The sequence below is a fragment of the Spermophilus citellus genome (assembly GCF_964194105.1).
Source record: "Spermophilus citellus genome assembly, chromosome: 14".
Taxonomy (NCBI): domain Eukaryota; kingdom Metazoa; phylum Chordata; class Mammalia; order Rodentia; family Sciuridae; genus Spermophilus; species Spermophilus citellus.
The window spans coordinates 49998135-50023613 of record NC_138194.1 but is presented as its reverse complement, the minus strand read 5'-3'; the positions used below and the strand labels follow the sequence as shown (position 1 = coordinate 50023613).

Sequence of the window (25479 nt, the reverse complement as noted above, 5' to 3'; positions counted from 1 at the left end):
CCTTTCCAGTCCACACACAAGACACCAACTGTTTAAAATATGACTCTGTGTCTTTCTTTTTTTGAAAAGATACAGGACTTCTGCTATGAGTTCTCCTTTTCCAAACATGTCTGTGGATTTTCTTTCTCTTCTGGATGAATTGGGATTTTCCTTTTTAATATGTGCTGTCGATTTTATTTCCTTCCATCTCTAATGACATCACCCACTTTACATTAACATGACATACTATGTTTGTAGAAATTTTCATTTCTCTCTCTCCCTCAGCATCAGCATCTATTCACTTGCCAGTTAATCATTGTATTTGATGTCACTCACATTTATTCTCTGTAAAATACCGGGGGCTCTGACTGGAGGACTGTGGCTGAGTGCTCCCATTCCCCAAGATTCTCCATGACTTGGTCATGCTGCCACAAGAGTGACTTTTGGCCCATTCAACAAAATCTAACCTACGACGTGTAAAACACATTCTGAATTTTTAACATTTCTTTTAAGGCCTTCCACCATCTGGTTAGGACCCACTTTCGTTGTTTTACTTCAACCATTTACTCTTATACTTGGTATATTGTAGAATAATGCACAATATTTTTCCAGAGTTTTCCTGCTGCTGCTCAAGTTTTTTACTCCACCTGAAATGCCTTTCCTCAACAAACTTGCTTGTTGAAATGGACTTAGCCCTCAAAATTCAGCCCAAACAGAGTCTTTCTTTTACCACTTTTCCCTAATTCTTCTCTAACTGTGTGAGTCTGATTTTTGCCTGGACAAGTCACTTAACATTCTAGCCAACATTAGGGTTACCTCTCCTTCCAGACAGATTACAGACTCTATCAAGACAGGAATTGCATTTTGTTTATATTTCAATCACAATTCCTAGCAGAGTCACTTGCAAATAATGCTGAATAAAAGTATGTTGACTAGAAACGACAAATGAAAAAGAAACATACTACTTGCCTTTCATCAGTAGCCACAGAAAATTCTCCTGCTTTCTGATTGTATTAAATTACTCAACATTGATCTATGTCAATCTAGAATTTTTACAGTTGAAGAATCACAATCAGATAATTCAAGTGATCTGCTAATCTTCACATAAGTAATAATTGCCTGGGATTTAGATCTATCAAGTTCTATCTTACTTTTTCTACTTACTCGGTTATTTCCATGAGGAAGTTGGTGTTTGAATAAAATTTTTGACCTTGGAGTAATTCAATGCTATTGGTTGTAAAGATATTTTTATTATCTATAACACTAAGACAGTGTTTAGTATTTGTTACTTTAAAGGTTTACAATTGAAAATGCACATCAGATGGGCAAAGTATATTTTATATACTTATACACTTTAAGGGAGGTGAAGGTAGAAGAATAAACTCCAGTCATTTCCACTGTTAATCTGTTTTTATGGCATTTCAAGAAATAGGCTTTAAATAAAAGTACAATTATTTCTCATTTGGTAACAATGTCATAAAGTAGGAAAAAAAAAGTCCTGATTTTTCAGATAAAGAAAATACATCTCAAAGACTTTTAGTGACCTCTGAATCATACACAGAACTATGACATAAACCCAGATCTTATTTTGTAATACATGTCCTTGTTTTGTTCTATTAATATTTTTCTCGGTAGGCTGCTATAATAATTCATGTGGGGGTTTTATTTAATTAGTTTTGCTTGTAATAATTTTAAGATAATATGAAGTATCAATAATAAAGCAGAGAAAAGTGGTGATATGAAATCGGCATATTTGGGAATGTTAAAATATTCTAGTGGTGGCAATTCTACTTACGAGAGGAATCAACAACTATGGATTTTGACACAGTACACTCCCAGGTTAAGAACACATGCAGGGGAAAATGGGACTATGAAAGATATGACTGTATGTTGTGCTTTTCTTTTAAATGGACTTTACATAAATTTCATTTGTATTGCATAAAAGAAAATATGAACAACTGTGAGAAGAACTTATTCCTATGAACATCCCCTCTCCTGAATATTTTAAAAATATATTTATTAGATTGATGTGAACCCAATTCTACACCTGGAAAGTAACACAGAAACTAAGTACCAGGCTTCTAATTACAGTAGCCATTATACTTATTGTAGTAATAATAATTTATAATAATTTTTATAATAACTATTATTATAAAAATAGTATTTCATTTATTATTTTTCTCCAAATAATAAATTTCTTTTCTAATAAAAGAATAATAGTTGGCAAATAGCACACACTAAATATGTAAATGACAGAATATAACTATATTTATATAAAACATACAAATGCTGTATATTGCATACTTTCATCTCTCCATTATTATTGTTCTTTCAGAGACTTCCTGTTAGGTGTTCAAACATGGTTGCCTTCACATGCATGGATGGCTATTTTTTTTTTCAGTCTAACAGTTTTATTTAGTGATAACAACTACCTGAGATCCAGAAATATCTTTTACATCAAATATATCACTATACAGATGACTAATAAATACTTTTGTTTTGAAATACTGGAGAACTGTCCCCAAAATCTATGTGTTACAGATATTCACACACAAATAAATAAATAGAAAGAAATTTCAAAAAAAGTCAAATAAATGTCAGCAACTGATAGAAGTTTAATAAAATAGCAATTAGCATATATTGTGACCTTATAAAAATAAATAGAAAAAAACCATAAAAACTAAACAAAAAGTGGACTTTCATTTCTCACTAGAGTTTCCTGTTTTCATTGCTAAAATTAGAACTTTCTAGACATGAAAAAATTAGTGTTAGATATAGATAAGGAAATATGCTGGGTATTTTTTTCTTACCCAACTATGCAAAATATCCAATTATAGTAATATTTAAATTCTGATGGGAGAAGGAAAAAGACCTTTTATTATTTAAATACTAACCTATTCAAAATTTAGATTAAATTTTAAATCTTAAGTCTCAAAAATTGACATTTAAAAATTTAATCAAAATTCATGAATAAGAACTAAGCTTGCGGTTTCTTTTTCCCCTTAAAAAACCTCACTTTCTCACTCTGAAATAACAGAAGCATCATAATGCTGTGCTCTAAGAATTTTTGCTTTGTATGATTGATTTCTAGACTGAAATACATGATTCACGTTGGTCTTTTCCTTGTTTGTGCCCTTTATCTTTTCTAATACCATATACACAAATTATTTGAGAAAATAAACCAGAAGATTTTACTCTAGTGTAATTTATAGATTTAGATAGATTCCCAAAGTCTATAAAAGTATGTACTTACGTCTCCTATATTAAACAAATCGGAGTGTTCCACATCGATGTATTGTAGAAGCTGGGCCTATGAAGCTGCTAAAATGGTTTTTATAGTGACATTGAGTCATGAGCCAAATGGTGACTAGAGAACATGCTAATTTTACTCCTGTAAATGGGACACATGAAATGAGACTCACAGACTTGGAAGAAAGAATGGAGAGAATGTCACCAGCAAACACTGAGGACTTCTCTCTAACATGAATAGTATGACTTCTTTAAAAGGTTTAAAAAGAAAAAAAGTTCTTCCTGTTCCACTAATATTAATGCAGTTCTATAACTTCTTGACTGTTACTTTATGAAATCATGTAAGTGTGTTGAAAGCCCTTCAGTAGTTTGCTGTGTGCTTAGTATTTGGTCAACATCAGAGTTTCTTAATTTGGTTTCAGATATGCACTACATTCTTGAAGATTATGGAAAATCAGTGAGCTTTCATTTATGTGGAATACATTTACCATTATTTACCATATTTGAAAATACTTAAAGATACCAATAAGACCTTTACATGTTTACATAAATATTTTTAATGAAAATAAATATATTTTCTAAACCATGAAGAAAATAATGACAAGAATAGTACAGTTTTATATTTGCAACTCTGGCTTAATATTGCAAATGTCTGGCTTCATAAGAGACATCTGGTTTCTTAATCTGCTTCTGCATTCAATCTGTCTCAACATATTGTTTTAGTTGAAGTATATGAAGAAAATCTGGCCTCATACAGAATTTTTGCTTGGAAAAATGAGGAGAATTTTAATAGTCTTTTCAGATAATTGTGGATTTTTTAAAAATGTGGAATCTAGAACCAGAGGAATATGTTTATCTTGCACTGTTTATCTTGCACTTTGAATGGATTTTTATCCAAATGAGCAATATCTGATATTAAATATATACTTAATATATAAACATAGTATCAATATATTAATATGACTACATTATATATTTAATAGTTTAATATATTGTACACTTAATATATTTATAATACCTATAATCTATTAAATATATATTTAATATCAGGAATTGCTTATTTGAAAAATACTGCTTCACTGGGTTTTGTAAATTTTCCAAATGGTAACCTCTTTCATTATTTGGTATCACTTTTGTTAGTAATGCTGCCTTTCTTGTCAGAAAAGTCCTCAAGAATTGAGAAATTAAGAAGTCCACAGGGCCAGGTAATAACTTTTCCAAAATTGTAATTTTTGTTTGAAAGCTATTTTTTTGTTTGTAATTTTGTTATTGGCAACCAATAGTGTTGGATTTGTTTCCCTTGCAGTGACAAGCTCCCTTTGTTCATTTTTTTTTTTTTGAAAATCCCTGCTAAATGTCCAAGCATGAATAACTGCGGTTTTCCTGATAGTTGTCCTTTCCAGTAAAGATGTTGTTCCATGAAAAACAAGGCTGGTGTTAATACTCAACAAAAACAGCCCTACAGATTTACTTGATACAATCATGTATTTTGGTACATGGCAGAAGTGCTTCATGAGATTTTCCATTTCATCACAAGGAGTATTAAAAAGATGTGTACTCAGTGGCCAAGAGTCAACAAAATTAGTCCTTTTTAATGCTTCATCAAATACATTTTTAGGTAAAATCTGATATTTTAAAAAATATTAACTATGAGTGTATGGTGATAAAGAACACATGGATTACTTACTAGTAGAGTTAATTGTCACTAACCTGATAATACAAAGATGCCAGTATTTTTTCCCACCATACTTTTTCACCATATGTGCAAATGTCAGACTTTTCAATCAATACCTGATTGGACTTGTTTCTCTCTCATTTTGTTTTAGGTGGTACTGGAGACCGCACCTAGGGTCTAGCATGTTAGCTACATCTCTAGCTCTCTCTCCTCCTCCTCCTCCTCCTCCTCCTTTCCCTCTCTCTCTTTCTCTCTCTCTCTCTCTCTTCTCTCTCTCTCAGTACTGGGGATTGAACCCAGAAACACTTTACCAGTGAGCAACATCGCCAGCCCTTTTTACTATTGTCTCAGCCTTCAAAGTTTCTGGGATTACAGGTGAACACCCTACCTGATCTGACTGCTTTTCTTGATTCCCTTTTTTTGATTCCCTTTTTTCTCCCATTCTTGTTCCGTAGATTCTTCCTCCTGCTTCTAGACTCTCATCTTTTGCCTAGCTACTTCTTGAATGCCTATAACATTCTTACATCTTCCCTGTTATAAAAGCTCTCATCTTTCAACCTGTATGTTCTATAATATACTCATTTCTTTTTCTTTCGTTTACTCCCAAGCATGCAGGAAAAGAGCTGGAGAGTTTTTTTAAAAAAATTTATCTTATTGGTCCTTCTTAGTTATACATGACAGAAGAATCCATTTTGATAAAATTATACAACTACAGGATATAGCTTATTCTAATTAGGATCCCATTCTTGTAGGTGGGCACTATGGTGGGGTTTACCAAGGTAATTTTATATGTGTACACAGGAAAATTATGTTAGATTTATTCTACCATTTTCCTATTCCTGTCTGCCCTTCCCTTCCTTTCTTTCCCCTTTGTCTAATCTAATGAACTTTTATTTTTCCCTTCCCCTCGTTTATTGTGGTTTAGCTTCCACATATCACCGAAAATATTCAACCTTCTGTTTGTTGGGATTTATTTCACTTAGCATGATATTCTCCAGATCCCTCCATTTGATGGCAAATAGCATAAAGTCATTTTTATTTATGGTGGAATAATATTACATTGTGTATATATACCAAAATTTCTTTATCCATTCATCTGTTGAAAGGCACCTAGGTTGGTTTCATAGCTTAGCTATTGTGAATTGTGCTGATACAAACGTTGATGTGACTGTGCAAATTGTGATATGCTGATTTTAAATCTTTTGGATATAGGCAAAGGAGTGGGAAACTGGGTCAAATGATGGTTCCATTCCTATGTTTTTGAGGAAGACCCATACTGCTTTCTAGAGGGGTTGCACCAATATACAGTCACAACCACAACGTATGAGTGTTCTTTTTCCTCCCATCCTCACCAAATTTGTTGTTACCTCTATTCTTGGTAATTGTCATTCTGGAGTGAGATGAACTCTCATTGTAGTTTTAATTTGCATTTCCCTAATTGCTAGAGATGTTGAACATTTTTTTCATATATTGATTGATTATATTTCTTCTTTTGAGACGAGTCTGTTCAGTTCCTTTGCCAACCTTTGTTTGGGTTATTTGTTTGTTTGTTTTTTGGTGTTAAGCTTTTTGAGTTTTTTGTATATCCTGGAAATTAATGCCCTGTCTGAGGTGCAAATGGCAAAGATTTTCTACCATTCTAAAGGTTCTCTCTTCACACTCTTGATGTTTTCTTTTGCTGTAAAGAAGCTTTTTAGTTTGATGCCATCCCATTTATTGAATTTTTATTTTATTTCTTATGCTTTAGGTGTCTTGATCAGAAAGTCAGTTCCTCTGCCAGTATACTGAAGAGTTGATCCTACCTTTTCTTCTAATAGGATGCAGGGTTTTTGGTCTAACTCCTAGGTCTTTGATCTACTTAGAGTTGATTTTTGCACAGGGTGAGAGATAGGGATTAACTTTCATCCTATTACATATGGATTTCCAGTTTTCCAAGCACCTTTTGTTGAAGAGGCTGCCTGTCTTTTCTCCAGAGTGTGTTTTTGGTGCCTTTGTCAAATATGAGGTAAATTTATGTAGATTTGTCTCTGTTTCTTCTATTCTGTTCCATTGGTCTTCTTGCCTAGTTTAGTGCCAATACCATGTTTTTGTTACTATAGCTCTGTAGTATAATTTAAAATCTGCTATTATGATGCTTCCTTCTTTGTATTTCTCATTAAGGATTGCTTTGGCTATTCTTGGACTCTTTATTTTTCCAAATGAATTTCATGACTGCTTTTTCTATTTCTATGAAGAACATTATTGGAATTTTGAATGGGAATTGCATGGAATTTGTATTTCACTTTTCATAGTTTGGCCATTTTGACAATATTGATTCTGCCTATTCAAGAACATGGGAGGTCTTTCCATCTTCTAAGGTCTTCTTCAGTTTCTTTAGTGTTCTGTAGCTTTCATTGTGCAGATTCTTCTTCTCTTTTGTTAGATGGATTCCTACGTATTTATCTTTTTTGGAAGCAATTGTGAATGGGATGGTTTTCCTAATTTCCCATTCATCATTGGAGTATAGGAATGCAATTTATGGGTGTTGGTTTTGTATCCTGCTACTTTACTGAATTCCTTTATGAGTTCTAGAAGTTTACTTGTGGAGTTTTTTTGGGTGTTCTAAATATAGATTCATGTTGCTGGCAAACAGAGATAGTTTGAGCTCTTCTTTTCCTATTCATTTTCGACCCTATATTCAATGTACATTCAACTCTATTTGTTCTATATGTTCAACATATAATCACTTCTATATGTTCTATAATATACTCATTTCTTTTTCTTTTATTCCCTCCCTAAATTTACAGGCAAAAGAGTTGGAATTTTTGCCTGCTTCTTCTACATGGCCTTAATTTATTTCTTTTTGCATTAAATCTATCAATTTACTGGAATTGTTTTTTCAAAGAAAAATCATTACTGATTTATCAGCAAACTCAATTGTATTTTCACAATAGCCAACCATGTAAATTGCATATAGCATTTTAAAATGTTGTTCATTTCTTTCTGAAACGTTCTTCTACCTGGGCTTCCACAGCTACTGCACTCTTTTGGTTTTCCCATAATCTTCTTGTGTTTCTTGCTCTTTCCTCTACCTACCTCTTAAGGATTCTTTATCCTCTTTTTTTTTTTTCAGCAAAAATACAAGGTCATCTCAAGTAAGTCCTTTTGTGTGACTGTTTCATTTGAGAGTTAATCTCACTATTAGCTTTAATTGCCACCGGTATATTGAAGACACACAAATATATAATTTTAAAACCTGATGTTTTTCTGAAGTTCCACTTCACAAATTTTACTGTTTATTGGATCTTCCCCCATGGATATTCTTTAAATCTCTAATTCAGTATGTTAAATGAACTCTCTAGCTCTGTCTCTCTTCTTTGCCCCTAAAGCTATTCATTCTTTTCATTATTTTTAGTTGATATTATCACTATTTCCTCATCCATCTGTGACAGAAATCTAAGAATTGTCTTTGGTTATGCCATCTAACTAATAATTCACATCCAATCATTTCTAAAATCTCATTGTTTAATTCCATCTATTTGATGCTTATTAAATATTCTTCATTTCCATTCTGTTTCATTATCTCTTTTTGATGATTGATATGTAGGCTAATTACTCAATTATCTAAACACATTCTTCACTTATCTAAACATATTCTGTAACTTATTCTTTATGCTATTGTCAGAATTAGCTTTATGAAAAATAAATAATAACAAAAACTTTTTAGTGATTTTTGAGAAGCCATGAAACAGAGTTCAAAATTTTTCATGACACTTAGAAGTTTAAACCAATGCACTTTCCCAGCTTCTTTTTGTATAATTTCTCTCCCATCCATAGGGAGGTCCAATCATTGCAAAATGTGCAGTAACTCTCTCTTGGTCTCCTGTAGGTTGGTTTTCTTGTGCTGTTCTCTCCCCAATCAGTGAAAATAAAAATTCTCATGTTTTAATTCTGCTTTATAGGTCACCTTTCTTCCTTATCTACAGGTAAATTAAGTGACTTCAGTATTAGTATTTATTTAATTCTGCATTATGTGAGAATTGTTTTCAATTGATCCTTTTCCTTTGTTACATTTTCCTTGCAATGTGAAGCTTTTTTTTTTCTGAATGCCTCACAATTTTGGGCAAAAATTTTGTATATTTTTCTTACATACAAATGTGTTTTGTATATTTGTTCTTGAACTTAAGATTCTCTTTGGTTATGTAGTTTTTTAAGGTCACACTGTTTGTAGCAAAACTTAGTTGAGAAAGCATGTTTCCTTATTTTTACTGAGCCTGTTTACCTGTCTAATAAGAGACTTCATCATTTTAAACATTGGAAGTATTTTTCTTCAGTATATTCCTGATTATAAAGGAAGAAGTAAGAAAAAATAACCACAGCAATAGAAGACACTACAGAATTCCTAATAAATCTACTGTATTTTCAATTTATTGAGAACTACTTTTGTAAAGTTTTTAAAAAATCAAGTGTATATGAGTAAAGTTGCAAATTAATGCATGGAATAATTTGTTCTGTCCTCATGTAGGGCTTTTTTACATCATTTATTTAATATTTTATAGGGCTTTTAAATAATTTATCAACTAATCTTTGCAATACCCCTGCTGGGACAGTCAGTTGTAGATGTACTGCTGATTGGCAAGTGACATGTATATTACTTGTATAGTACAAATGAAGAAACTAAAACAGAGAGAGGTTAATTGACTTGACCAATGTCTTACATATCCAGTGGCAGTACTGACTCAGAATTAGAATGTGGGTTTATTCCATCAAATTCACAAAAGAATTAAGAGCCTGAGGTTGGCAGCCCTTTGTTATTTATTACTTTCTAAATCCTTTAACTTGACTTCTCCTTTACTGGCTCTGTATGAGTCCATGTAGGGAAGATACTTTTAAAATCCATACCTTCTCATTAAACTAAGAATTTTTCCTCTATGTCAAATAAATATTTAGCTTTTGAAAAGATGTTAAAACCCTGAAACATTTTTTTGCAAAATAATTCATTATTCAGTTTTCTATCTTTACATCACAAAGAGACTCCACTATTACATAATAGTAACTATAAACTATAATATAACTATAAAGCACCAATAAGCCAGTTTTTTAAAAAAAATCACAATGAAGGGTCTAATCAAGCTCAAGCTTTTTGGACTGTTCCAACATTTGATAATGACCACAAGAATAATGAAACAGTGATTGTTTATTAGTGTGTTTTGAATCATAACAATAACAAAAATCTAAACAATATGTAGACACTAATAAGTATATGAGAATAATTTAAATTTCTTAATGACTCTACCACAATAGTATTCTCATTATTTCAGTCTTACAGATGAAACAGTTTAGAAACCTTAAGTTATGAAGCTAATAGGTAAATTAAGTGCTTACACAAGCAGTTACCATTTTCCAGCACTTGTTATAGGTATATTAAACTTCACTCTCTGCTGATAGTCCATCAGTGATATTTGTTTTTAAAAATGTGAATAGTTCACATGCTGTTTTGAGGAATCACTTCATAAAGTGATATTATTTTGAAATCTCTACAGGACCTGTTTTTTAATATTATCATCTGACACACACATATTTATTAACACCATCATCTCTTCTTCGATTTCTGTTTGCTTCAGAAACACTTCCCATTCCAAGTCCCACATATTTGTTATAATCTACTTAGTGATGGTCCTGATATTCGGATGCCTGTGAGGGCTGTTCAGCATTAGGTAGTAAACACATTCCTTAGGAAATATGAGTTAGAGAAAGACCTAAAATATATTTGACACCTAATAAAATGGTTCAAAAGTATGAAAAAATCCTGCAAAACTGAGATAAAAATATATTTAAGTAATAATATTTGCAATACTAATATTGGTATATCACCTCAAACACAATATTGAGCAGCTTTCATATAGTTACTACAAGTTATGTTGAATATGTGATTTGTGTACATTTCTATATATATTTGATAAGATATAGTGTGGAGTTTTCAATAGTGAATTCTCTATGACAGAGGAAGACTTATAAATAGCGCTGCTCACTGTTAAATAGAGTTGACTTCAATAGGCAGGCTGAGGCAGAGAAGCTAGGTCCTGGCAACGTGAGAGCAGGAGTAGAAAAGAGCCATCTGGCACAGTAGTGTCAGGAATTACAGTCTTACTGAGTGGGAACAATGTGGATGGGGGACTCTAGAATGAGAATCTTGAGTTGCTTCTAGAATTCTAACTTGGATAAACAAGAGGGCAATGTTTTTTAAAAATATTTTTTAGTTGCAGGTAGACACGATACCTTTATTTTATTTATTTTCATGTGGTGCTGAGGATTGAACACAGTGCTTCACAATAGTAGGCAAGTGCTCTACCGTTGAGCCACAACAACACTGAGGGCAGTTATTATTTGATGTATGCAAAAGGAACAGCAATATGATAAGTCTAAGAATGGCACTTTAAGATATCACAATTCTACATTTAAATTTAATTCAATGACCTTTTCCTTTCTGAATAAGTGAAAACGCATTAATGAAACACATTTCACACACATGCTAATAACTTTTTCTGCAAGTAAATATTTTCTGTATGTTATCGAAATATCTATTTCAATTGAAATAATGTTTAAACACTACTATATGCCTCTTTTCAGCCAAAAACTGTTGCTATGACTGTTTCAACATATTTCAAATATATGTATAATTGCCAATTTATCTGCTTTGCAGATGCTAGTTTCCTATAAAGTATTTATTGTCCTTGACTACTGAAAATGTCACTGCTCAGTATTGTAATGAATGTTTTCCACCTTTACTATATGTTTCAATGCTATAATTATTAATTTTTCAATTAATAGAATATTTTTAATACAATGGTTAATATCTTCTCTGCCTTTGTTATGTTATTTCAAAATTTCTTCACATATTTGCCTTAAAATGCTATTGTTAAACCTTTCAGACCTTTTTTTTAAAATAGTGAAATAGGTTCAGAGAAGAAGAAAAAATAGGTTCAGAAGAAGAAGAAAAAACAACACAAAATAAACAAATTTACATCTAATTAAGAAATTCTTTATGGGCCATGGAGATATGTATCTGTATATATGACATGTAATGGATATATAAGTCAAAAGACACTTTCAAATAAGATAATCTACTAAATGAAATATTTAAAATATAAATGATAAGATGAAGTAAAATCAGTATATTAATTAAATAAAAATATAATGCAAAAATATTAATAATAAATATATTTACTTTGATCAAGAGTCATGCTGTTGTCTGGGAAAATCATGACATACTATAGATTATCAAAATCATTACACTAGCTAGGTGTGGCACACTCCTTCCTGTAATCCCAGCAACCCAGGAGACTGAGGCAGAAGTATCACAAATTCAAGTACAACCTTAGCAATTTAGGGAAGCTCTAAACAACTTAGTAAGACCCTGTGTCAAAATTAAATAATAATAATAATAATAATAATAATAATAATAATAATAATAATAATAATTTAAAGTCTGGACATGTAGCTTAGTGGCAAAGTGCCAGTGAGTAAATCCCCAGTACAAAGAAAGAAAAGTCACTTCACTATTAATATTGAGCCTCTTACTATTGACTCTATTTTTATCATTACAACTCTATTCCATTATGGGGAACATTCAAGAAACTTTTAAAATGCTAAATGCTGGTGTTAACAAGTACTGTACAACTTATCTAATAAAGTTACAGTGAACTGAGAAGTCAAAATATCTCAAAATAGAGACATTTCATTAACAACAGTATCAATTAGTTAAGAATAAAGTTCGTTTTTCTAGTTTGCCCTATAAATTTCAGAAAGGGCTTTATGCACAATATAAGGAACAAGTAAATACTTGAAAATAAACATTCTTGAATTTATAACCTTGTGGTATAACATAACTAGAAGATTTTATTTTATCTTTATGAGTCATTAATATCTATATCTAATTCCCATAATGTTTTGTGTCAACCAGAATCATCTCAGTGATAATTAGAAGGCCTGGTGCTTATGATATCTTCCAGGCCTTCATTGATACATAGGAACACACACCAACTTCTTTAATTCACAAAGACTTTTAATATTTTCATAATACAAAACCTCTATAAATACATAGAATATGCATTTGACCAATGTTTCAGAATAAAACAGGTTTCGGATATACAATTTGAGCCATGCTTGGTTATACTTCCATATAGTACTAAATGGAGAGGCATGTTCAACTGCATGTATAAGTGATATATGGTGTACCAGCTTATTAAAGTACAAACAGGCAGGGAAAAGTTAAAGACAAAACTTTTGAGTTATTTATTTAAAAAAAAAGTCTTGTAAAATTTTTTAGGAAATAGCATGAAATGATGAAACACAAAACACAAAAATCTTGTTCACTCCCTAGTCTGCAACAATGCAAACAACAGAAGTTTCCCTAGAATTAAAATTAAGAAATGCTATGTTGTATTAGGGCTATCCAAATATTATCTAACTTGCGACTCATTTTTATTTAGAACAAATTAAATTTCTGTTTCCTTCCCCCATCCCCCATCTTCCCTTAAGGTTTGACATCTGTTCCCCAGCTTATTGAACTCAACTTTTATCTCCTTTATTATAATGTCTTTGTGTACTCTTCACTATACAGTAATTTAATAGTAAAATACTATAAATGCATGCAGAGTCATTTGAAGAAAGTAAAAGATTCTCATCAATTTTTAATATATAAATAACATTTCAAAGTGAGTTACAAAAAAAATTAAAATTTAAATAACATTACAGCTAATGCTGGCTTCAGTTTTCATGCCTCCAAAATGTGGTTCCCAGACTAAGGAAATATTTCAAATATTTTCTAGATCTAATAGACTCTGACCTTAGTGGCTGTGTGCCCTTTATAAAGGCCAAGTTTTTACAAAAGATAGCATTCTTCTCAAAGCCTTTGGAGGAAGGGAAAGCTATATTTAGAAAGTCCATTTGGCATCCTGGGGTGTTCTCATATCTTACTGCTATTTATAATCAGGTGTAGGCCAGTAGGACAACAGATTTGTTTTAACTAATAATTTCCCAGGTTTCTGGGAATTAAAAAGTAGTGCTTTAGTGTTCTAAAAATTGATTCTAGAAATTGTTAAAAGCAAGAAATTTTAAAATTTGCTTACTGATCACCCAGTTGTTACAAGACCTGACTTGGAGCATGTTACATTTCTGGTTGGACATATAGTTGTCATCCTGCTGGTTTATGATAGATATCTTGCAGAGTAAATATGCTCAACTGTTTTAAATTCTTGATTGTGAGTGTTCCTTATGATTTATTTTCCTTTTAAATGTCATGCCAATGTACTCCATTTTGAATGCAGACAGAAATTAACCAATTTTCTAAAACTTATTTTCATTCATATGAATCTTATTTATTTTAATGCATAAGACTTAACTAATTTTGTAGACATTTGATATACCAAAAACAGAAAGAAACAAAACATCATTAGGAAAAAACCTCAAATTGTTAAATGACATATTGCTATTAGAAGGTATTAGAGAGATTAACAAAAATGGACTTGAAGCTGACTACTAATGTAGCCAGCCTTTAACTATATTAGTCATACAGAGAAGGATTATCTGGTTCAGGAATATTTTGTTGTTGTTGTTCATTAAAAAAAATCAAACCAACAGAAAATTTGAAATGACAGTTAAAAAGGACTCATTTCGCAAACCATTTGAGAGATGGCAATACCATGCACTCTCAACCCCAAATATGTCAATATTTCCTATAAACATACAACTGAATATTACTATGGAAATCAGAAAATTCACACTGACACATTACTGCAGTGTTATTTAACCCTCAGTCACATTTTAAGTGTTGTCAGCAATTCCAACATCCTTTAGGTCAAAAAGATCAATACTGAATCACATGATGTATTTACTTTTCCTATGTGTTTAGTTTCTTTAATATGGAAATTTTGGTGGGGGCATTCTTTTGAATTTATGTCCTTGAAACTTTAAAGATTAAATTCAGTCCTTAACTGTTTCACTTTGACTCATGATTAGATTCACTGTATGTCACGTGAAGCCTATTTTCCTGCTACTTCTTATCAAACAATTTTGGCAAACTTTTAAATATTTACTTTACTGCGATACTAATTTTCATTAAGAGTGTTATCATTAATTTCATTAAGAGTGTTCTCTCTCTTTTTACAATAAATTTATTTATTTTTCCTTATTTTTAATTTTTTATTTGCTCTAATTAGTTATACATAACAGTAGAATGCATTTTGAAACACTGTACACAAATGGAGCATAACTTCTCATTCCTTTGGCAGTACACCAGTAGTGTGATCATACATGTATATAGGGTAATAATGTCTGTCTCATTCTACTGTCCTTCCCATCTCCACAACCCCACCCCTCCCATCACTCCCCTCTGCACAATCTAAATTCCTTCATTCTTCAAATATAAAGAAGCATCCACTTATCAGACAAAACATTTGGTCTTTGTTATTTTGGGATTGTCTTATTTCACTTACAATGATATTCTCTAGTTCCATCCATTTACCTGCAAATGCCAGAATTCCATTCTTCTTTAAGGCTGAGTAATATTTCATTGTGTATATGTACCACATTTTCTTTATCCATTCATCTGTTGAAGGGCATCTATGTTGGTTCCATATGTGAATTGAGTTGCTATAAGCTTTGAAATAGCTGCGTCACTGTAGTATGCTGTTTTTAAGTCCTTTGGGTATAGACTGAGGAATGGGATATCTGGGTTAAATGGTAGTTCCATTCCAAGTTTTCTAAGGAATCTCCACACTGCTTACCAGATTGGTTGCACCAATTTGGAGTTCCACCAACAATGTATGAGTGTGCCTTTTCCCCCACATCCTCGCCAACACTTATTGTTGCTTGCATTCTTGAAAACTGTCATTCTAACTGGAGTGAGATGAAATCCTAAAGTAGTTTTGATTTGCATTTTTCTAATTGCTAGAAATTATGAACATTTTTTCATATGTTTGTTGATTGATCATATTTCTTCTTCTGTGAAGTGTCTGTTCAGTTCCTTAGCCCATTTATTGATTGGGTTATTCTTTTGGTGTTTTTTGAGTTCTTTATATTTCCTGGAGATTAATGCTCTATCTGAGGTGCATGTGGTAAAAATTTTCTCCCACTCTGTAAGCTTTCTCTTCATTATATTGATTGTTTCCTTTGCTAAGAAGTTTTTTTAGTTTGTATCCATCCCATTTATTGATTTTTAATTTTACTTCTTGTGCTTTAGAAGTCAGTCTTGTTAAGGAAACCAGGCCTTAAGCTGACATGATGAAGATTTTGGCCTGCTTTTTTTTCTATTAGGTGCAGGGTCTCTGTTCTAGTGCCTAAGTCTTTGTTCCACTTAGAGTTGATTTTTGTGCAGGGTAAGATATAGAGGTTTAATTTGTGGTAAGGTATGTTGTGATTATATAAATATTAAACTTATAATTAATTTAATCACACATTAGAATGGATTCATAGATTCTTATTCAGTGGATTATAATATGATTGTGGCATTATTTGTTTTCAGGCTATATTGCTCAAATTTATCCAATGGAAACTCCTTCAATGTGTCTTTTGACATTTTCTCATTATTCACAATTATCTTTGATACCACCTGGAACAATCATATGTTCTAAGGTCATTTTATATTTTCTCTCCTGTTGCTCTGGAATCAATCTTTTCTTCAAAAAGCTCCACTTCCTCTAGTTGAAACTTTATTTAAAAAACAAGATGTAGACTCTAGCTGTGCTCACTGCTGTTGGGAAGTATCTGCTCTAGGAGGTGTCAATATAGCTAGGGAATTTATGTATATAAATATATACTTACATATATATATAAACACATATGCATATACATTTATTATATATTCATATATAGATACATTTTATATCTATTTTTTCTTACATATCTATAATGTATTGAAAAATATGAGTTCACCTAATATTATCCATTGTCATCTAATGCCACAAGTTAATTCTAGTTTTTGTCTCTTTTATACTTTAAGTCCCTCTTCAGTGAGAAAAAAATAATTACTATAATCTTCAATATCCTTACTTATTCAATCAATAAGTATTCTACCATCCCATCTCATAGAACATTCTCCCCATTCAGCCTCAGGCTGTGACTAGCTGTGTCAGTGGTTGCTGTGATCACCTCTCCAGGTGGATGCTTTTGATACTCCAATATGTCTCAACATCTCACACTAGGTTCCTCTATGCAATTTCTCTCCACTGCTTTCTCCAGCTCTGTAATAATGCCACACCTTTGTGATCTGCATGCCCACCTTCCCCACATTGACAAAGGTTGACTTAGCCTCTCTTAATAGCTTTTGGGCTAAGTTTTTCAAGAAGGAAAGAAACAAGGAGGAGGATTAGGAAGGAGAATTAGCTATCTTTTTGGTTTCTAGACAATATTTGAAGAGGTGCTTTATTTATTAACTTATAAAGATAATATGAAATATCAGCTGAAGAACTGGACTTGGATCACATAAGTTTTACACATCTCTGTATTTGTATCTATATTCTCGATCTATAAATGTATATCTGTGACACATTGGTATGTAACATTTTATAGCAACAAAACTATGGTTTATTTTTATTTATCTAAATGTTTAAATATCTAGCAAATTAAAAAAATACACAGCACAATTTGGATCCTATCGGTTCTATGAATGGGTTTTTAGAATTCTTAACCAATATTGGTTGGAAAAGGTCTACACTCATCCTCATTAGATTCTCTTTCTTTTTGGTCACTTAATATATATCATGTGTTGATCTTCAATATTATCCACTTGTTGATGCACTAGCCCGTTAGGTCCCTTTCTTGTATCTGAGCAAACATATCAGCTTGGTATCTCTCAAGAGGCTATGGAAGCCAGTGACAGCAGAATCAATTAAGATAGTTGTTAAAAGGCTGGTCCCTGAGCCTTATTTTCATTTGCTGTTTATAATCTCTGTGGATGGGAATGGGTGTACAGAACTCACCTCATGTGATTCTCCTGCATTAAATACTGAAAATATGAGGTATCTTGCCTGTCTATCATTTCTCAAAATTTAAAACACAGGGCTCACCAATTGTAATTCTTATTTTAGATCTATCAGATCAAACTTATTATTTTACAAACTTGTGAACTGCTAAATGTATGCATAGCCTGCAAAGTAAAATATATTCTATATTTTGCAAAATGTCTTCTACCAAATGTTGTCATGAAATGAAATGTAATTTCTTTTTGAAATTTTGTTTGGAGTAAAGTTACAGATCTTCCAAGCTTTTTAGAAAAAACATGTACAAAGGTCCTAATTCTGAACAAATTTTTTAGAGAAAGAAAAATCCTGGAGGCTCGTGTGTGAGTGTTCAACCCCCAGAAAAGAATGCAGTTAGTTAATCAGAGAGAATCCATATTATGGAGCTATGTAGGATACAGTATTTTTATGCCTTTTGATAGGAAGTATTTTGTTCCTATAATGAGATGCTGTAGTGATTCAGGAAGGGGCCAGTTGATAATTGAAGGAAAGAAAGAATGTATGGGAAAATTATTCAGGGTCGTTTTTGTCCCTTTTGTGCCATTAAAAAAAGGCTGTGGTGGAATTCTCAGTGTGTCTCTTAAATCTTCACCCTGTAAAACTGATTAAGTAGAAACTAATTCAGGAAAAATAGGATGTATGAAAGTTGTATAAGTCATTAATCATTGTAAGCAAATGTACAAAGGGAACTCCTTATTTCTATTTTTCATAGTAAGTAGACATTGTTCAATCTAGAGACCTAAACCAGATATACAGGAATCATATTTGATTACTCTTTTATTCACTCCTAATATTTACTCCACTAGCAAATACTGTTATTTTTATCTCTAAAATAAACCTCAAATCCCACCTTCCTCACTAGCTCCACTGTACCTAATCATGCTATCATCTCTGAACTGGTCCAGTCCTTCAGTGGCCTCCACCAGAAGCTGGGTCCCAATGCTTCCATCATTGTCCCATCCTTTCTCTGCACTCCATCTTACATATAGTTGCAAAAATGATTTTTTAAAAATTGTACTAATTAAAACCCTGGTGGCTTTTCAATTTACTTTGAGTAAAATCCAAACTTAAAGACCCTGATGCATTCAGCCCTTACCTGACTCCCCAATCTCATACCAGCTCCTTTGCTCATATACTTTAGCAGTGATATTCTGGGAGTGCTGGAACCAGGATTTCTAGTGATGATATAATCTAGTTTATGTTTCTTTAGAAGACTATACTGACTTTTGTAATTGCTTTATAGACTACAATTGAAGGATTGGAACAAGAGGGGAAGGAGGACAATCATGTAAGAGTCTGCCTATTGAATTAAGTGAGGCAACAATAAAGGCTTGGAGTTGGAGGAAGATAATAAAGATGCATTTTTAAGACAGTGGCTGACAAGAATTTCTAATGGACTAGATAAGGAAACTGAGGGAAAGTGAGGGTTTAAAGATAAAGCTAAAATGAGCTATGGAGTTGGTAAAAATTGGAGTGAAAGTCATTGTACTCCATAAAGTTGTACAATTAAAATAATAGTAAGAAGAATGCTCATACTTAGAAGACATTCAAACGTTTATTCTATGCTTGGGAGCTGGGAATATATCAAAAAAGAAAGAGAAAAGAATCTGTTCAGGTACTTGACACTCCTACTGCATGATGAATGACAGGTGACATTCCCACCAGTGAGCACCTCAACCCCAGGATTGTGTCTATTGCAAATTAAATCTTGTACAATCAATTTTTATCCAATTGTTTTTCTCAGGAAAAAAAAACTTGAGTGAAAGTAATAGATAAAACTAAAATCTTTGGTTTCATTTGCTAACTTTGAAATGTCAAGGATGCAGAGAGTGAAGATATTTAGTAGGAGGCTAGAATTATGAGTCCAGGATGTAGGTGAGTGGTAACAGCTAGAAGTATGAATTTAGGAGTCATAAACATTTGCCTATTATAGCAATTGATCTCAGTGTAAAGAACTGGAAGGCCAGGAATGAGCCATATGGTGCTCTAATACTAGAAGCTGAGGGATGAAGACATCACCAAAAGAGCTTAGGAAGAAAAGGCAAGCCAGAAAGGAAGAAAACCAGGAGGGTATGATGTCCTGAAAATTAATGAAACAAAGCATTAATACTGAAGATTATGAAAGATTGTATTCCAAAGTTTATTGTATTAATGGAAACTTAAAGTATATATTCTAAAAAGATCTTACAAAAAAAAGAACAACTTTCTATTATAACTGATGGATTACTATAGCACGGGGAATGAAAAAGTGGAGAGGGAATCAAGAATTTAGGTAAAATACCATTTTAAACAAAATGTCTATTTAAGGAATAAGTAAACAGTGTCTAGACATAATATTTTGTCTGTATCAACTACAAGTATGGTAAATGAAGATGAATGATTATAGTTCAATATCAAGTTCTGGGAAAAAAAGGGAAATGCCTGGTTTTCCATAGATTTTTTTAAAGCATATTTCAAATCTTCACAGGTTTGAAACTTGTCATATTTCAAACAATTTTTAAGATGATTTTACTCATTTTAGAAGCATAATTGAGGGGCTGGGGATGTGGCTCAAGCGGTAGCGCGCTCGCCTGGCATGCGTGCGGCCCGGGTTCGATCCTCAGCACCACATACAAACAAAGATGTTGTGTCCGCCGAGAACTAAAAAAAAAAAATAAATATTAAAATTCTCTCTCTCTCTCTCTCTCTCTCTCTCACTCTCTCTTTAAAAAAAATTCTCTCTCTCTCTCTCTCTCTCTCTTTAAAAAAAAAAGAAGAAGCATAATTGAGCTTACTTATAAAATTACTTGCTTGAATTCACATAGTCTTTGTTTGTTTATTTTTTGATACTAGGAATTGAACATAAAGCACTGAGTCACATTCCCAGCCACCTTCACCATCCATTTTTTAAATTGAAACAGGGTCTTACTAAATTGCTGAGGCTGGCCTTGAACTTGTGATTTTCCTACCTTAGCCTTCCTTGTCATGGTATTACAAGTGACAATTTTATAGGTAAAGGCTAAAACTCTGGTTTTCTGGATAATGATTATGGTTTCTCTTTTTTCTTTTCCCACAAAAGACTACTATTGAATATCCCTTTTTAAATATTATCATTTTATATTGTACAATTTATAAATCTTATGTACAAAATTTTAAGTGTGGCAGCACCAGCTACATAAGAAATTTAGATACTTCTTAGCTTCAGACTTAAGAGTCATTCACTGTGAAAGTAAAGTACCTGAACATCCTGTATCTCAGTAATCTCTGAAGATGGAGAAAATAACACAAAAAATTATTCTCAATGATTGTACATTTACACATGGATTTACACATGGATTTTTCACATGGAGTTTACACAGGGATTTTACATATGGAGTTTACATATGTATTGTACATTTATAGTGCATACAGTGTTCCTAAGTCATATACTCAAAAAGACTAACTTTCTGTGTGACCTTAACCTGGGCAACACTTTACTTCTCTGTGCCCTATTATTAGGACATAATATTATAGAATGCCTTCAAACCGTAAACATTTTATAGCTTCACGATTCATAACATTAAGGGAACACTATATATATATATATATATATATATATATATATATATATATATATATATATATATGTATATATATCTTTTTTTAAAGACTAATGAGGTAAAAATCTTACAGCAAGACAATGGCCTTTATTTTCCAAAGTACACAATGTTTCATTTTAAACTCTCAATGATGTAAAGGGGTTGATCCCTTCATAGTATATTTGATTTCACTGCAATTGCTAACAAAAAACTTATAGTTACTTATACTCCTTTTTTGTCCATACATGAAACTATCTTTTATTTTTTATTTTTTTCTTTTCTTCTTCTTTTATTTTTAACCAAGTAGAATGTCTTACTCTGGCACAATGTTTGAAACATCTTTCCATCCTTCATAAGATTAATGGAAGAAAGGGCTTACCAGTGATATTGATTGTTTTCTAAATGCTAAATGATTAAAGTTAGGGGAAATAGAGCTCATGAAAATTAAATTATAGTAAGAACTTATAAGAGAGCAAAAATAAAACGGATCTATTTCCACATTGACAAATATGAGATTTTAGGAGAAAATAATTAAAATTGTACTTATAAAGTGATGATACTAGCTTAATGAAACAAAGACAGCCATCATGTAAACAGTAGGTAATTTTGAATATGAATTTAGAATATGAAGATAGATACAGAGTAACATCCATAGAAAGCAAGGTAACAAAGATGTCTTCATCCAGTCACAGCACATCAGGCATATAGGGACCTCTTGACACTTTGGTATGTGCCATTTTAGGACAATGAATCTTATTACAAAGTGAAAACTTATTTCAATAGTAGTTTAGGTGAAAAATAAGCATGTTTTAAAAATCCATTAATGGTGAAAGCTATGTTAGAATACTTGAAAAAGTTAGGGATGATCAGTTTAAGTAAATTTTCTTTTTAATGCTGGAATAACTGTTACATAAAAGATAGCTTTCACTGTGGTAGTGCTGAAGACAAAAATCCGGCAACTTCAGATTCCTGGCTTAACAATATAGAATTATGGGGTCCAGTATAGTGTCTATTACCCTCATGTGGCTATTGGATATTTAAGATATGGGCTAGTTTATTCAGGAACTGAAATTTTAATTTTGGTGAATTTTATTGAAATTACATTTAAGTGATAATAACAACAAAAAAAACCTACAAAGCTTAGGGTTATAGTGTAGGACAGCATTGAGAACACTTCCATTATTAGAGAAAGTTCTACTAAACAGAGCTCACATTTAGGATTTTAAAAACTCACTTACATTTTTATCCTCTTGTTGAAAAAATCTATTCTTATCAGTAAGTAAGAGTAGTCAGTCAGAGTGCTGGATATAAGTTTAAGATGAAAAATATTATTGTGTTTATACAGAGGAACAACACAGAAAGAGCTTAAAAGTCATTTACAGTTAAAAAAAAGTTACTCAGGAATAAATCTAAATAAAGATATGTAAGACATTTTTGGAGAAACTACCAAACTGTACTAAACGATAGAAATAAGGAACTAAATAAGTGTGGAGAAAAACCTTGTTTCTGGATAGAAAGACTCACTATAATGATGGAAATTCTTTCTAATTTTATGTGCACATTAAGTACAATTTCAGTCAAAATATTTAACATAGGTTTTGTGGAATTGTTAATTCTGAAATTTATATAAATGGTCAATTGACCAAGAATAGCCTAAGTAGTCTTAAAGGATATTAATGTAGAAGGATTTGCTCATCAAATATAAAAATTATTATAAAGCTACATTAAGTAAAGATAGTGTAGTGTTGTTTCAAAGTAGTCAAATAAACTCATGAAACAGAATAAGGAGCCCCAGAGATAGATCATAACATATTTGGAAACTTGAAAATTCAGAGAGATCATTAAAGATTACTGGAATAAAGACAGACTATTTAATAAGTGATCCTGGGAAAATTAATTATGCATAAAATTGGATCACATCTACAAATCAATTTCTTTTTAAATATTTTTTTAGTTGTAGTTGGACACAATACCTTTCTTTTATTTTATTTATTTTTACATGGTGCTGAGTCAGATCGAACCCAGCACTTCGCATTTGCTAGACCAACACTCTACCACTGAGCCACAACCCAGGCCCACAAATCAATTTCTTTTATTGTCTTTCGCCTTATCTGTAATAATAATTTGTTTTACTAATTACTCATACCCAATGAAATATTTCTAATTAATAAATATCAGTAAAAAAGGAAGTTTTATTTTGCGTACTCAAGAGGAAATGTTGACTTTTATTTTATTTTTTTTATTAGTGCATTGTAGTTGTATATAATAGTCAGGTTCATTTTGATAAAATCATGCATGAAATTTAATTTACTCCATTTAACTCCAGTTCTCCCTCTTTCCCTTCCTTCCTCACTCTTCCTATTCTCCTTCTACTACTCTACTTGTCTTCCTTTAACTCATTTATTTATACAAATCAATTCTTGATAAATTAATATCTCGACTAAAAAAATACACTAGAACTTCTAGGAAAAAATTTACAATGATATCTTTATAACATTAAGGCAGAAAAAGGACATGTAAGTAAGATGGAAAGGCACAAACTAAAAAGAAAACTTAGATCTCATAAAAATTGGTAGCTGCTATTTCTTCCAAGACAATATTAAAACTGAGAAGACAAGTATAATCTGAGATAAATTATTCATATCATATATAGCTAAAAAGGCTTAATTTACTATATTTAAAGAAGAATGAGAGTAAAAAAGAAATAAGATAAATAGAGGAATAGAATATATTCTCTATAATTTTACAAAATAGTTTTGTTGTAACTGAATTATGCTAAATTTATATTTCTTTCTTTAGTTAAATAATTTTTATTTTCCATTTGAACTGCAGAAGATAGAAACAGAAGTTTAAAGAGAAATAGCTGTTACAGTACAACAGCTGTACTCCATGTAAAAATAAGAATTTTAGAAGCTAGTGATTCTGAAATTGCCCTTAATCATATCATAAAAATGCTTGAAAAACATGTTGGCAAATCATATAATTTAGATGCTTATCAAGGGAATTTTTTACATATATCCACATCATTTGATAGATTATAATGTAGGTGTTATGCTTACATGTAAAGAATGTTATATAAAATTATTAAAAATCAATCAGAAAACCAAATACATTTTCAGCTTCATCAGTAGTCTGAGATACAAGCATTGATGTCATGGATATTTCTGCCATGGATCTTGGCAAATATGGAGTCTATGTTTGTCTTATAAATATCCCTAGAATTAGGAGGATCCATTTATTCATTCAGCCCATTTTCTGCTTGTATTTCATGTGTCATTACAGTGCTGAGTCCTGAGACTAAAGTCAATACACAAGGCAATATAAGGGCAGGTGCCTTTTCTACCTTGTTAACTTTTTCCATTCATCCATTTCAACATGTCCTTGTTTTGAGTACTTACTAGAGGTCAAGTGCTATGCTAAATATTGACTACCTAATTGAAAATGAGAAAAACTAGCCCCTGATTTTGATGTCACTACTGTCTTTTGTTTTGTCATAAAAAGGGAAGGCCCTTTGCTATAATTTTAATCTCAAATTGCAAATGAAAAATGAAAATAAAATTGTCAGACTCCGACAAGCATGGGTAAATACAACAGAGTTCCTCTTTTATGTGTCTCATTCTTCTCCCTTCCATTTCCCTATGTGCACTCACTTGCACATAGACCAAGGCAAGATGGACCTCAAAAAGAATAAAGCCAATTTTCTCACACCATTGAGTGGGACTGTTCCTCACTTAGAAGACTTGATGCCATCATGGCCCTTAATTTTGATAAGCAACTAAAGGATCATGTTGACAACCTATGAAAATTATTTCTCTTAGGAGAAAATACCAAGGGTTAATCTGTTGCTTCACATGCATAAACTCCTGGGATTAGACCACAGACACAGGTATCACTATGTGTACTTAGTAACATCAAGCTAAAAATGGAAAAAAAAATATCATGCTGTTATTGTCTTCCCTTTTCTCTAAGGTACTCTCTGATAAACACCTCTGTCTCCAAGGGAATTGTGAGCAAGTTCTTT

The 25479-nt window shown here is 31.9% G+C and overlaps 1 protein-coding gene across 2 annotated transcripts in view; it reads right to left on the bottom strand.

Annotated features, from left to right (window-relative positions):
• The window catches only part of PKIA (cAMP-dependent protein kinase inhibitor alpha), a 97241-nt gene that overhangs the window by 9312 nt on the left and 62450 nt on the right, over positions 1 to 25479 (bottom strand). Inside the window, exon 1 of one of the 2 annotated variants that reach the window (XM_081266109.1) lies at positions 3233 to 3386. The exons of the other annotated variant lie outside the window; for it this stretch is intronic. The gene's annotated coding sequence lies outside the window, so the exon portion shown is untranslated. Of the gene's footprint in view, positions 1 to 3232; positions 3387 to 25479 lie in introns of those variants that run through there. 2 annotated transcript variants of the gene reach the window in all.